Source organism: Manis pentadactyla, chromosome 12, assembly GCF_030020395.1.
Source record: "Manis pentadactyla isolate mManPen7 chromosome 12, mManPen7.hap1, whole genome shotgun sequence".
Taxonomy (NCBI): Eukaryota; Metazoa; Chordata; class Mammalia; order Pholidota; family Manidae; genus Manis; species Manis pentadactyla.
The window spans coordinates 45023418-45038448 of record NC_080030.1 but is presented as its reverse complement, the minus strand read 5'-3'; positions in this window follow the sequence as shown (position 1 = coordinate 45038448).

Here is a 15031-nt window from a genome sequence, read left to right as displayed (position 1 = left end):
ATGTCATGACACTGACTCTCAGCAAAAAGGTAGAACACGGGAGGCACCACTCAGCAGTCACCATGACACAGCCGTTCAGAAAGCCACGTAAGCATGTCTTGCCAGTTTTGGATGAGAGCTCAGTCCTCCTGCCTTGTTCTTAGCTATAGTTTTTGGCTCCCCAATCTGGGCTCTTTGTTCTACCCTCTAAGTCATACTTTTTTTTTCCCCAAAAGAAAACTCAGTTTGTAGCTGAGCAGCCTTCTTATCCCTCTTCCTGTCAATAAAAGATTGGGTATGCAAAACCTCCTTCATATTTTATAAAGTTTCTGTCTATTATAGTGCAAGCTGGTGGTGCTTCTACCAGAATAATTTTTTGTGGGGGTGGGGGAGAGGGAGGGAATTTTGTGTATTTGTTTGTGACCCACTTCATTAGAAAAGGCCGTATCTACAAATCTCTTGGAGATAAGCCCTCATCAATCTTGGCAGGACTCTTCTGGGACAATACTCTTAACATGCTCAGGGGCCTTTTATCTGTCTGCCCTCAATCTTTATAAGGTCTTAACAAAGCATTTTATAGTCATACCATTGGCTTCATCCTTACAACACTTTTCCCTGACACTACTGATCTCTTTGAAGTCATGCCTTAATTTTGGAATCATTTGTCATCTAGATAGGTGAATGAGAAAGAGCATGATTTCAAGCGCAGAAAACCCTGCCTCTTTCATTTAATAGTTCCTCCTTTGCTGCTTTCTTTCCTTTCACATTTCATCATAGGTCATGAGAAGAAGCCAGGGGGCAATTTCAGTGTTTTGCCTGGGAATCTTTTTACTCAGACGTCTGACAGTTGATGCTGGCTGTCTTGCTGGAACCTCAGCCGCGGCTGTTGGCTGGAACGCCTGCGTGGGGCTTCTCCATGTAGCCTGGGCTTCCTCACAGTATGGCAGCCGCATGGCAAGACCAATATCCCAGGAACGACCAGGTGGAAGCTGCATCACCTTTCATGGCCTCGCCTCAGAAGCCACATAGCATCCCTTTCTCTGTAGTCACAGGCCCACCCAGAAGGGGTGGGCACACCGACGCTGCCTCTCAGGGAGAGGAGTAACAATGCCACCTTATAAGGAAAGCATGTAGGATGGGAATTCTTGCTGCAGCTATCCTGGAAAATCCAGTCGGCCACACTGGTGGTTGTCCACCAAAACCAGCTGCAATAATTCTTGAGTTCAGACTACCACATCACTCTAAGAATTTAGTGTTTATCTGTAAACATTTAGCAATTTATCAGTAGCATTGAAAATAAAATTAGTATTTTCCAGATTTTTAGCCTTTGGTTCCAAACTCTAGATTAAAATAGCTTTGGTCCAAATGTCAGAATTAGCAGAAAGGAATGGATGAAACTGAAAGAATTTCTTTTTCTTTTTTTGTTTGTTTGCCTTAAAGTCTGAAAGACATATTGTGGTGGATAGATCCAGGGAAAATCTTATCCTGTAGATGACTTGGGAAGGCAGGCAATAGAAAAGATTTTTAACACAGCTATATTCTCTTTACCTTCCTCAAATCACCCATAATGAATGTAGCCCATATAGAAGAAAACATCCTAGACTTTTGCATTTAAATCCTCTTGCAAGTCCTTGAAATCAAAATGTTGATCATAGTATCATAGTCGATATGTGAGATTTAAGTGTTTACAATTTTCAAGTATTAAAATTTGTTTGAACCCTAGTCTAGGGCAACCAATTATAAGGGGAAAATTCTCTTTGTTGGCACCTGCTCTGTGAGTTATCAGACATTCAGACACACCTAGAAGCCCACTGGGCTCAATCGGCTCCAGGCTGTGGATGCTTGAGCTCTTTGGTTCCATCCTTACCAAACTCCTGGGAGCATTATTGAAATAATTTCTCCCACTTCCAAGCCAGCAAAGCTCAGTGTTCAGAAAACTTTTCATTTCTTCAAAGCCTCCCTGGGGGCACATGTGCTGATGAAAATCCTTTGGAAACTTACATTTATAGCCTGAACCTGAGAAAATAGTCTAGGTTGGACAGACAAGGGAATATTCAGAATACTCTGCACTAATTCTCCCGTAGATGAGACTACAACCATCATTCTTTTTTTAAATTGAGCTGGTTCTTTCATATCCAGGATTCATTCCATTTTTATCGATACTTTTTAATGGAGACTACTCCCTTGATATAAGTTCCAGTGCTAAAACTTTCTTTATTAAATCCCACCAACACTTCTTAAATCTTGGTTCCGCCCTAGACATTTAACTCTCCATCCACACCTCCCACCCCCATCCAAGCTGCAGAGAGCACAGAATGACCGATAGTCCTTCCCTCAGAGAATTTATAATCTAGAGAGAGACAAAAGTTTAAAAGGAAAGAGGAAGAAGTGAAATATTTACATAACTATTAATTAAGAGAGCAATGGACGTGAAGTCAAAAGATCCCCATTTTAGCCAAAGCTTACCATTAAGCAGTATGCAAGTTTTGGCAAGACATTAAATCCCCTTTAGTGGCTTCATAATTAATAAATACTAATTTCCTTCCTCACAATAATAACAGGTTCTTCTTCATAGATGCTTGTTGTCATTAATACATGAGCTGCTTTATATAAAATGCTTAGCACAGCTCCCGGTACATGGTAAGCACTCGGTAAATGTTCGTTTCCTCATGACGGAGTGGCGGTGGGGGTAGAGTACATAGGAACGCTCTGAGAACAGGGAAGTCTTATATCAAGGTAAGGTATTCCCACTCATAAAACAATGTAACATCCTACTGAAACCTGTAATTGTGTGCACACCCACCAGCTCCCCAGACACTACATTCTGCTGCTTCTCTGCAGCTTCCTGCCCCATCCCGTCCCCACTTCCTTCACAATTCAGAGCCCTGTTCAAAGACCATCTCAGCCCAATCTCACGAGGTTGACTAGGCAACCCAGCCCATATTCCCTTCACACTTCATCCACCCCACGATTCTAGGAGTACTTTTGTCTTCTCCTGTTTGTGTCGCCAGGGCCTTAGAATTGTCACTGGTGCATGATGGATGCTGATGTGCATCCAGGGTTAATGAAGCAGGAGTGTTAAGAAGAATGAAAGGAAGGAGATATGCAGAGAGCAGTATGGACAGAGCCCTGACCTTGGACCATATTTCAGTTGTTTACCTGGACTTGCTGTTTATCTTTCATCTGCAGTTTTCTCATCCATAAAAGAGCTAATGATAGCTAAAAATAACTGTGGTGTGCTAGAAAGTCTTTACAACTCTACAAGGAAAATATTGTGAACCCCACTTCACAGGTGAGGAAATCACATTCAGAGAGCTTCTACGTGCTTCAGAATCACACAGCGCATGCGTGCTATAGCCAGGCCCGCCCGCCTGAAGAGTCCAAGTTCACAGCTGCTCTACTACACAGCGGCTTATTAGAACAGATAAAATCTTGGTCTTTGTGACTCTGAATTCCAGACTATCATGGCATAATTCCTCCTCTCTCCCTTCTAGTTTCTGCTTGTCACAGGGAAGACATTCTAAATCTACCCCATTCTATTATTTAGTGTAATTCAAGCCTAGAATATTAACCCAGTGAAATCAAGGCCATTACTCCCCCCTCTTAATTTTCTCCCCAGAAAGCAGTTCCTAGGGCTGACAGGGGTGCTTAGCAGTGATTTACTATAGTTTAGACAGCTTTCAAGTGGATGAGAGTCAAACCGTAGGAGTCAGGTAAGACCCATGCACAAAACACAACTGTGCTTTTCGTCTTGTTTTTCTCCTGGACTCTTGTCCCAAGGCAAGGTACCAGGCCTTTGAGCAGTTTTTGTGAACAATTTTAAACAAATTCTAGATAAGCCTGTTATGAAGTAAGCTAGACCAAGCTTTCTTAACATTGACACTCTTGAGATTGGGGCTGGGTAATCCTTTGTTGTGGCAGGCTACCATGTGCACTTTAAGATGTTAGGCCCCATCCCTGGTCTCCACCCACTGGATAAAAGTAGCACCACACCTTCCGTCATTATAATCCAGGCTGCCTCCAGACATCAACAAGAATCCCCTGGGGTTAAGTCTGCCCATCTCCTACCCTCAGCTTCTCCATCCTGGTTTGAGAAACTTTGACCCTGACAATGATCTAGGTGGGCCTGACCTTTATTCAGTACGTTACAGTCCAGTTTTGAATCAAAGACATTTTTACCTAATGGAATTAGAAAGTATGACATCAATTGGGGAAGACTGTTCTCTCCATGGGTACAGTGGAACCCTCAAGCTCACCCCCCAGTAGTGGGCCACCATACCAGGCTTTGTCAGGACTGTGACTCGTGGTCCTTGAAAAGGTGGAGAAACAAAAGTGATGTTGTGGTTTTGTTAGTCCAAAGCGTCCCTGGAATTCAAAGCTACATGTTTATCAAGATGTATTCCCCTGTCACTATGACTACCTTGTGTCGCCTTAGACCACAAAGAAGAGACAAGGAATGACTGGTTGTTTTTTTTTTTCTGTTCATGTATTGTACCTGAGTTCTGTCGTAGTCGGCTTCCTAAATAGAATAATCAATGCCATTATCTCTTCCTCCCTCATCTAAATCACATCAGGGCTCTGCAGTAGATCGATAGTTACAACAAAGAAGGCTGAAGCTTTCATTCCAGGGGGACTCATTACTCTGCAGCCCGGGATCTGGGTATGGATTCCACGTAAGGTTATCTACTCCTCCGTAGGAGTTAACAACAGCTGTCGGTTATCAATACCACGCCGCGGCCCCGCCATAACTACCTGCGAGTGCACATAGAACACGTCCCAAACCGAATAAGTCTGCTTCCTTCTTTTCGCATGTTTGACTTCCTCTTTCCCTTCATATTATTTAAAATTGTCTTCTCTAGCAATGTAGAGTGCTTGGGACTTCATTAAGATGCTTAGCCAGTACAGGTTGCCTATAAGCAGACGCACATCTGCTGCTGTATTACAAAGACTAATTAAAATAAATTCAGATCTTAAATTAGTCCTTTCAGTACCATTTATTGCCTAAGCCACTGGGCGGTAAAATATATAATTCAGTTAAGCTGAAAAGAAAAGTGATTTTTAGATTATATTTCCTGACCAGCCCCTAAAAGGAGGGTAAGAGAAAGGAATGATTAGGCACCCACTTACTCATTGTTCCAATAGCAGTTGTTTGCCCCGTGGTCCTTAGCCTTGGGGCCATCGTATTTTATTGTCATTAGTGACTAACCTGTCTGCGGTGTGAGCTAAAACAATATCATGGACAAATCACAGAACAAACCTCTCTTAGTGGAAAGACTGCATACTACTGTCTCCAGGTCCCATCCCCATCCTAAGATTCTGCAATGGCCATTGTTTATACCTGAGACCCAGCAGAGGGACCTTTTTTAGGAAAACTCTGTAAGTCAGAGGGGACCAAAATTATGCTTACTTGTCTCTTTTTCTTCAAATCCCTTATATGGATACTTTTACCTCCTGTCAGTGTGTTATTTTAGTAATTTAAGTCTACAACTGGAATTCAATACAGCTCCACTTATTCTGTGTATCCCTTTGTGTTAAAGTGAGTTTCCCATAGACTTCAAAGGACTGAACTTTGGTTTTTCAAAGAAGAGATTAATTTTTATTTCAAAATAGCCTTTATTGTAAGTCTGCTGAAGGCATAGGGCTCAAATTCTGACCAATGTGTATTTATTGTTCTTCTGTGCTTTTTTTTTTTTAAAGAAGGTATAGCAAAGGCTGAAGTGCCATGACATTTTTACACCTGTATACAATTCTCCAGATAGTTCCTTTTAAATACTGACAAGTCAGATGTCTTTAATATGCTCTGAAATACCCTGGTGACTGCCACTGTGAGCAGGCTCATTTCTCCTGTTGGAAGTTGTGTCGCTGGTTGTCACTGGGCAGGTGGCCTCTCAGGACCGCCTCTCTCCTGGCACCCCAGGAACACAGAACGGTGAGGCTTGAAGCAGGTGAAGCTTCGAAACCACAGAGGCCAGAGCAGTTTGTACAACTCCTGCTACCAGAACACTTGGACGTGGGATTAGAAAGCTCCAAATCTCTGAAACTGCAGATTGTTTGAAATCCTTGAATAGACACCTCTATTTTTACACAGTCTGGTTGATGCCTGGGCCAGTGACAAACTTTGTAAACTGAAATTTAGACTGTTTAAAAAAAAAAAGCATTTTAAGTTGTGGGATTTCCTCTTAAAACTTTACCTCTTACAAATTATGTTCAGAAGAAAGACACATTCCCTCTAATAGCATTGAGCCCATATGTATTCGATTTTATATGTGATAATACTTTTTATTGAAGATAACTGATGCTGTTTTTATTTATTCTGTTGAGCATTTCATCTTAATTATTCAATAGCAACTTTTGTTTAGTGTTTTTCTCATTGTTTTTTTCCTGTTTTGTTGGTATTTTTACTATACCTATTTAAAGCTTGAATAACAACTTTGTGCTACAATGTTTTCCTTTGGGATTCAACCATAGCCTCATTTCTAGCCCTTTAGATATAAAGAAAGTAATGGTAACAAACTTCCCAACTGTTTCCTGGGACACCTGATTCAGCTGCTCCCCACTAACTGCCCAGCTTTGGTATTCAAAACATGAGGCACCCTCACCTTTATTTCTTTGCAAGTATAAAATACTTGCATTCGACATTATTCTACAAATTTTTCCTAGGTTTTTTCTAATTAATCACTTGGCACCTGTCCTGGTAGTTAAAGATGCTACCTGCCTACCTGTGCTGAGAAAGAAGATTCACTATGGAAGGCTTGCTTTTCTGGGTATTCATTGGATTCCTGTGCTAGCATTTAATTTCAACAATGATATATCCATTTCTAATTTCTCCTGTAGTTTCCTACTTCTTAAATTACAACTAGAGGAAAAGTGTGTGTGTGCGTGTGTGTGTGTGTGTGTGTGTGTGTGTGTGTGTGTGTGTGTGTTTATATAGAAACCCCATGCATACATGTTAAATAGACTGCATTTTGGAGTAGGAATGTTTGGTTTCCTGTTGTTCTCTCTTGCTTTAGCATAACAACCAGTAGGGGAAGTTTTGGGGACCCCATCGTGGCCTTTTTTTGGAAATACTTAATGAAAGTAATTTTACAAAATTAAAATCTGTCAACATTATTTGCATAGAAAATGTCCAAGAAACTAGAAGACTGAGAAAAGAAACGTGATTTCATAAAAACATGAACTTATCAAAAGTGATGCCCTCCCACACACACATTTTTTTCCACGAGTTTAAAGGTTTCTGGGGTGGAACCTGCCTCCCTCCCTCCCTCCCTCCCTTCCTCCCTTCCTCCCTTTCTTTCAAAATCCTAGTGTGAACTACTGACTGGGCTCTGCCTGTGCACATTTGCACCAGGCCAGTCCTAATGAGAGGCCATTTAATAAATTGGGGTGATGCTGCCTGCAGCTCTTTGACCTCTGTTCCCTGATTGCCTCCCATTAATCCTCTTGCCCTCTGGTGTTGGAAACCTCTAAACTTTGGGAATTCACTGGTTCTGGTTCAATCTGTGGACCTCTTCTGAGTTTGCTCAAGCCCTTCAGCAGGTTTCCTTGTGCTAATAACCATCTGTCACTGCCCATGTTTTACTGCTGCAACTTGTTCTGCTGGCGACCAAGGCAGGGCCCTGAGCAAACTGCTTGTATCTTTAAATCAGAGAGTGGTCGTTCAGTAACATATCCCCAACATCTTTGCCACATAAAACTGCAACCTTACATTAGGTGTAGCAATTTAACCTTTTGCCATATTGAAGAGGTAATGATATCAGAACTTGGCATTCATCCCTCAAAGGCCCATAAACGCGCGGCAACGATACCAGGTTATAGATCACAGGCTTACAATATATACTCCTAGTCTCTTAGGTCTATTACTTTAAAAACAAGGCAACTGTTAAGTTATACTGCATATGGATGACCCACTTCTGCGCCTCCCCTCTTCACATTCCTCCAGTAGTGTTTGGCATTCAAAGCAAGGATGGCTGGCCACTCACTCTTTGACACTACTCAGAGTGGCCCAGGATATGAAACTTGATTTCCACAATAGCCTGCACACTGATGACTTTTCCTGAGTTCTCAGAGTCAACTGCTTCACCACGTCAGAGTTCCCCTTTGCAAAGTTTATGAGAGGCAAAAGCAAAAAACCACACATATAAAAGAAAACCCTATTGTACGCAATATTTTTAGGAAAATTTGAATTCAAGCCTTTTAAATTGGAGAGGTTACGGCAAAGGATTTGGGAGCACATTAACTACTGAAAGGTCACAAATTCAATACTACTGTAAATCATAGTGGCCTCAGGGCAGACGTCTCATGGAATTTTAAAAACAAGCAAAAAATCCTACTGTCATAAATATCACTGCATCTTATTCATCTCACTTCCTTCCTCCTCAACTTCTTTCCTTCTTTCTTCTCCACCCCCCCCCCCCCTTTCCTCCTCCTTCATGTCTCCCTTCTCCTTAAAAGCTCTCTCCCTTTGGAATTGCAATTCCTTCCACTTCTCAAAGATGCATTTCTGGAGAGAATACTCTGTACTTGCTGCTTCCATTTCCTCAACTCCTGTTCACTCTTGAATCCACAGGTATCTGGTTTCTATCTCCAGGAGTCTGCTAAAGTTCATTTACTAAAATTGCAAGTGATGTTGCTCCCAACTAGGAAATTCAGTCGGAAGTTCTGATTTCTCACCTTACTGGTCTTCTGTGCATTGTTTGCACCATGGGACTATTTCCTCCACGGTGAGCCTCTCCGTTTTTTCCTAAGTCTGATGATTCAAGTTCTCCTTACAGCTCCCTAACCACTCTTCCTCTGCTCTGCCATGGGCTCTGCCCATCCCACCAGTGGGAAGGGAGGTGCACTGTGCTAGTTCTGTGGAAACAGAAGAGAGTGCAGTTGTGCCCTCTGCAAGGCATGCATGGATGCAAAGGTACACAGTGAGGTGGGCAGCTCAAAAGAACATGTCATAGCAAATATGGTTTGGAGGATGAATGAATGAAGAGCATGGGTTGAAGCAGTTCCGGAAGCATCATGACCATACGGAATATACGTGGCATTGGGAGTTTTCTGATTGTATCTGGATCCCAGCCCCGGAGGCCATAGGGCCTTGGGCAAGTTTCCTGAGTGCCATGAGCACTTCATGGAGATAGTAATCCTTACCTTTTAGGATTGTCAAGATAATTAAAACACTTTAAGTCTTTATTTTTCTTTTGTAGTAAGTACATAATATGTGGTTCATGACTATTTATTCATTTTCCTTATTTCATAGAGGAGGGGCTTCTTGAGAAGGCCTACAAAAAGGTGAAAGCTGTTACAGGAGAGAAGAACAGTATGAGGAAAGCAGAGAAGGGAGTACCTACAGTGAGCTTGGGTCAGACACCCAAGAGAGACAAATGTGTGTGGAAAGTAGAGGGGAAAGAAATTTGAACAGGCAGAGGGTGGCCGTAAAATTACTTAGGGCAAAGATAAATGGTCCAGCTTATTTATGCCACATTGAAAAATGGTCCAACTTTGCTAATTTCATTACAAATTTTGTTCAAATATAGTATCTTATTTCACTTCCAGTTGTGAATGTATGCTTTGAACTGCACCATTTTCTGCAGTACATAAGGATAAAAGATAAGAAGCAAAACTAATAAGTAAGTGTTAAGGTACTTTAAAAGGTAAAGTGGACTATGGGGAAAAATAGAGCTCTGGGTTGAAGGTGGTGAGACTGCACAATTTTGCATAGAGTTCATGAAAGGCCCTTCTGGCATCCAACAAAGACTTGAGTTGGTGAAGGAGTTATCTGTGCAGTTGTCTGTAGGAAGAGTATTCCAGGCAGAGGGAATAGCCATTGCAAAGGCCCTGGCAGGAGGGCTCCTGGCATCTTTGAAGGACAGCCAGGAGACCCGTAGGGCTGGAGCAGAGTGAGCAATGGGGAGCGGGCATGGTGGCAGAGGAGGTCAGAGACGACAGAGGGCCTGGTAGGGTAGGACAGTTTACCTTAATTATCATGGGATGCCACTATCTTCAATGGCAGAGAGATTGTCATGATCAAACAGATTGCCCCAGAGTCACCCTGATGCTGTGCGCTAGAGAAAGCACTGAGGCCCCTTTCTCTCCTCTCCCCTCCTATCCATCCTGAAGAGGCAGAAGGAGCTTCAGGAGAGGAGTGAGCAAGCAGAGCTGGGAGGCACTGACCACCCATCACACCTCCTCCCTGCTGGGCCTCTAAGCCTCCGTCAGCTGAAGCTGGGAGGGAAAGGGTTAGATGGCTGCATGAGGCTTTTGACCATTATCAGAAAGATGCTCAGAAAAGGTATGGCACCTGGCATATTAGTTAGCCTTCTCCAGAGGAACAGAACCAGTAGGTTAGATATACACAGACGGTGATTGGTAGATGAGATAGAAATACAGATATAGCTATAAGAGGAGATTTGCTATAAGAATTGGCTCACATAGTAATCTACCATCTGTAAACTGGAGGACCAGGCAAGCCAGTGGTATGATCTAGTCCAAGTCTGAAAGCCTGAGAACCAGCAAGCTTCTGGTGTAAGTCCCAGAATCTGAAGGCTCAAGAACCAGGAGATTTCACATCCAAGAGCAGGAAAATACAGCCACCCAGACTCAAGAGAGAAAGAGAGAATTTACCCTTCCTCGGCCTTTTTGTTCCATTCAGGCCCCCGGAGGATTAGATGACACCCGCCCACACTGGTGAGGGTGGATCTCCTTATATGCAGTCTACTGAATCAAATGCTAATCTCCTACAAAAAGCACCCTCACAGACACACCCAGACATAATGCTTTGCAGGCTATCTGGGCATCCCTTAGCCCAGACAAGTTGACAGATGAAATAAACTATCACACCTGGCTAAGATATTACCTGGGTGCAAAGAAGAATATTTCAAAGAGCTTACTGGAAATCAGTGGTATAAAAAAAAGTCCAGGTATTGTTAAATTTCATCATTCAATAGATGAGTTAATATATACTCACAAATAATTATAGACATGTAGTGTTATCAAATCATACATTAAATGTAAGTTCTTCATTCCTATTATAAATGAATAATGCCAGTGGGTCACCCTGCCCTCTTCCAATTTGGAAAACACTGCAAAGGTAGCCCCCACCCCAGCTGAGGCCACCAGTGCCACAGGAGGCAGGTGATCAGTGAGCCATGGAAACAGAAATCGGAGGTGACAGCCTCCACACAGTGGCTGCGGTGGCTGCCATTTCTGTGGTAGCAAATATGGGAGGAAAATACAGAGGGACAAAAACTGAAGCCCTTGAGATTCATCCTATGTGGGAGGAGGAGAGTAGGAAGTAAGAGCATTCTGAGAACAAGCCGTTTGGAAAGAAGGAACAGAAAAGACAATGACAAGGGAGAAGGGAAGCAAGCTGTGTCCCAGGCCAAGGAGGAGCGGTTAAGCACTGCGAGGATAGAGTGTCTGAGTTCCCAAGGAGGCTTATGAAAGGGAATTTTACTTAGAGGTCAGGCAATAATGGTATAAGGTGGAAAAGAATAAAGGATAAGAAAACTAGCACAATTGACAGACTGTGGAGCAGGTGTATGAGTTCCCAGGGTAGTCATACAGTCTAAAAGTTGCTGCTTGGACATCAGCCCTCTCAGTAAAGCCACACTGGGTGAGAATTTAAGAAAATCCTGCTCCTGGATTGGCTGGTGAGGGGCAGAGTCATTAGCCAGATCTTCTCTGGCTCAGTTTCTGGAATGCAGAGATGCTGAGCAGGAACACTTTGCAACACCGTAAGGTGACCGTTGAAAGGCACTTGACTTTCTAAAAAACACCTATGTATAATAATATTTCTCTGTTTCAGAAAGAATTTAAATTGGGAACCTTAATGCTTTCATCATCTCTGAACACCTACCGAATGCAAAGAAAATCACCACACATTAGGAATTTCTGATCTCCCTGTGTTTTTGTTGTTATTCAAATATCCCAATTCAGCTTTTACATTTGCGGGTCCTTCTAACTTGAGGGGGAGATGCCATAAGGAAAATTGAGAAAAGAAAGCTCTCTCTGCTGGACACAGAAGTATGGTATCTTAGAGCACTGGATTCTGTCTGTAACTTTGGACTCCAGGGCTGGCACATACAGCTATGGACCAAGAAAAAGTCACATAATGGTGTAAGCTTGGGATTCCAACTAATAATTATGACCTATGTTGCTTTTTGATGGTTCAGGATATTTCCTTGAAAGACCTGTTTTCATAATTTTCTGATTATGCTCTTTGGGATCACAGAGTAGGCATGGCTCTTAAGGTAGAAATTTAGGAATGACAAACTAGAGAAAGCTTGGAGGATGCACTCTGTAGTGAGCCAGGGTTTATGTAAGTATGGACGCATATATAACAATGAAAAAATTAGTAAATTTCCCCTTTAAAATCAAGTTAAGAAATTGCCATGTGCTCTTAAATATATGTTGTATGTATGTATGTTTGATTGCAATGTCTGCTGCCATGTCCTCAATGTTTACATGATACCACCTCCGTTTTGCGTAATATTGTAAAATTTGTAAATTGCTTTCATCCAGACTTTCTCATCTTGTTCTCAGAGTGGCACTCTCCAATTGGAAATACTGGTTTTATTAGCCCTACTTCACAGATGAAATTCAGAGTCTGACTTGGTCAAGGTCTTGCAACTAACAATGACAGGTGGAAATTTTGAACCCAGGTCTCTGACCCCAGAGCCCATGATCTTTGTACTACATCATACTTCCTTTGGAACTAAAAGGACCTGTCTTGCAAGAACCTTTATTCTTCTAACTGGGGCTTAGGAGGAGTCCCAAATGAATAGGCAGGCAGTCTTAGGGAGGGATGTCTGGAAGTACCTGTTTGAAGGCTCAGAAGGTTGGCAGTGTGCTGTAGGTCTGGCAGTGGGAACTCAGCCATGGGGACTGGGCTGTAGAAGGACCTAGATGCTAAGACCAGGATTGCTATGCTGTATAGCTTCCATTTGCTCCTCCAGTTCGCTTTCTACCCTTCTTCACTGTGCTCTATTCTCTTGGTGGTCAGCCTGCATGGACAGGATCAAAGGAAACCCTTGCTCACTGGCTTGCTGTTACCTTTTGCCAATAGGTGGCACCAGCAGGAGATCAGAGTGGAAAGAAGGTGAAGTGGGGGTGTTTATTCCCTAGCTCCTCCCTGCGGGGTTGCCCTGAACTGGCTGCAGCTCTCAATGTCCCATAAGCTGGCCTTCCTATTGCCATGCCTTCCTTTAGCCTTTTTTCACCTATCCCCACATCCTTCACTACCTCTTATGTTTTCTCTATGCCTTCCCTATACCTTTGTTAAAGGTCCCTCACATTCCCAGTTTACATGCACTTTCTGTTTCCTGGTGGGCCCCTGACAGGTCAGACCTGACCCCATGGGCTAGGACTAGGTACCAGGTAAGAACTAATGTCAAGATTTAAGCACAGAAGCAGGACAGGAACCATGCTACTGCACTTGAAATTAGAATGATGACCTAGAACCAGGAAGATGGAGCTTAGCGAACCCTGGTAGAAACAGAGACGATAATGGAGTAAGCCGGGAAGAAATCTGACCCCGGGCTAAGGAACCTGCATAGGCTCTCTGGTCTTCCAGGGAAGAAGACTACTTCACAAACACTGTAGGCTGGAGGTACAAGAAAGGCAGCAGATGTGCAAGAGGTGGCAAAGCCTGTGGAGAGCTACAGCACGGACCAGGCAGAATTGTGGCTGGATGTTTGAGTCCTTATCCCTTGTGGAAGAGGCTGACTGGCTGTTCACTGAACCCATTTTTACTTCCTCCTGGGCATATAGACTATGCACCCACGTGCCTGAGTTCTGGCCAATGGCAGGTGGGCAGAGGGATGTCCTAGCCCCTAAAACCTCCCTCATATTCTCAACCTTTTGCTAGCTATAATTAAGAGTGGTGTATATCACAATGATACCCATCATTCAGTCATTCATTTCTTCATCCATTCCCTGAGACAAGACCTGTGGGGAGAGCTGCTCAAGAGCTCATTCGCGTCACCTGGTATTATGCTGGTTTCTGACTAAGGAGGTGGTGGACCATCGCAACACCTTGTTAAGACATTACAGAATTAGGACAACCATTTTATGGTACTGCAGTTGTACCTCCTGCAGTGGCTGTGGTGTAAAGAACCCTCATTAGGCCCCATTTTCTATCCTTTTCCCTCCAAAAATGATGATCATTTTTTTTGTGCCCACTCTGCAGTAGGTGCTTCTGAAACCTTATGCTGTGATAAGTACGAAAATGTAGGCTTATAACTAAGTTAAGGCTGGAACTACTTTAAGCCTCACTCAGCAGATAGGCAGCCTGAATCTTCTTATTAATATACAGGGAAATGTTGCTGATAATAGATGCATGATCAGGCCTAAAGGCATCTTGGCAGTGCATGCTGAGGAATGGTGGAAATAGGAGAAATTCTTCCAAGGAATTCCCTGGATATTTTTGCTCCATATGCATATATGATTTTTTCAGTGTTTTTATCCTAAGAAGATCCTAAAAAGCAGACACAGGCCTGCTCTGGGGATCCACATCCCAGAGACATTTCCTAGAATCTGTTCCTCTCCTCTGACATCCTTTCATCTACAGTTCATCTCTCAGCATGAATCAGTTGCCCAACAACTCTCGTGATTAGCTTAAGTCTCTTTAAATAGTTTTTGATGCCCTAAAGTAATCTGTAAAGAATAAGGGGGAAAAAAGATTATACTTCATGGGTATCAATATTCATAGATAGTAATTACAAAATGTAATTTTTTGAATTAAATCCTTTTTTGGATGGGGGTTGCCCAGAGAAGAACATTTTGTAGGTAGCTTTCTTGAGGCCATAAAGGGTTTAAATACTTAAGCTCCTCAGGGAGAAAACCATCCTGAGTATTGGAATCCTAACCTGGGTGAATGCTGTAAAATGCTGCTTTCCAGGGGGAGCTGATTCCCGCGAGCCCCCTTTCCTGGGGGAGCTGGGCAGGGTGAGGTGGTGAGGGTGTGGCCAGGCAGAGGCAAAGCCACAGTGTCCTGATTCCCTTGTACTAGAAATTTCATCACAGATACTTGCGCCCATCAAATGCATTGTTGGTTCAAAGTGTC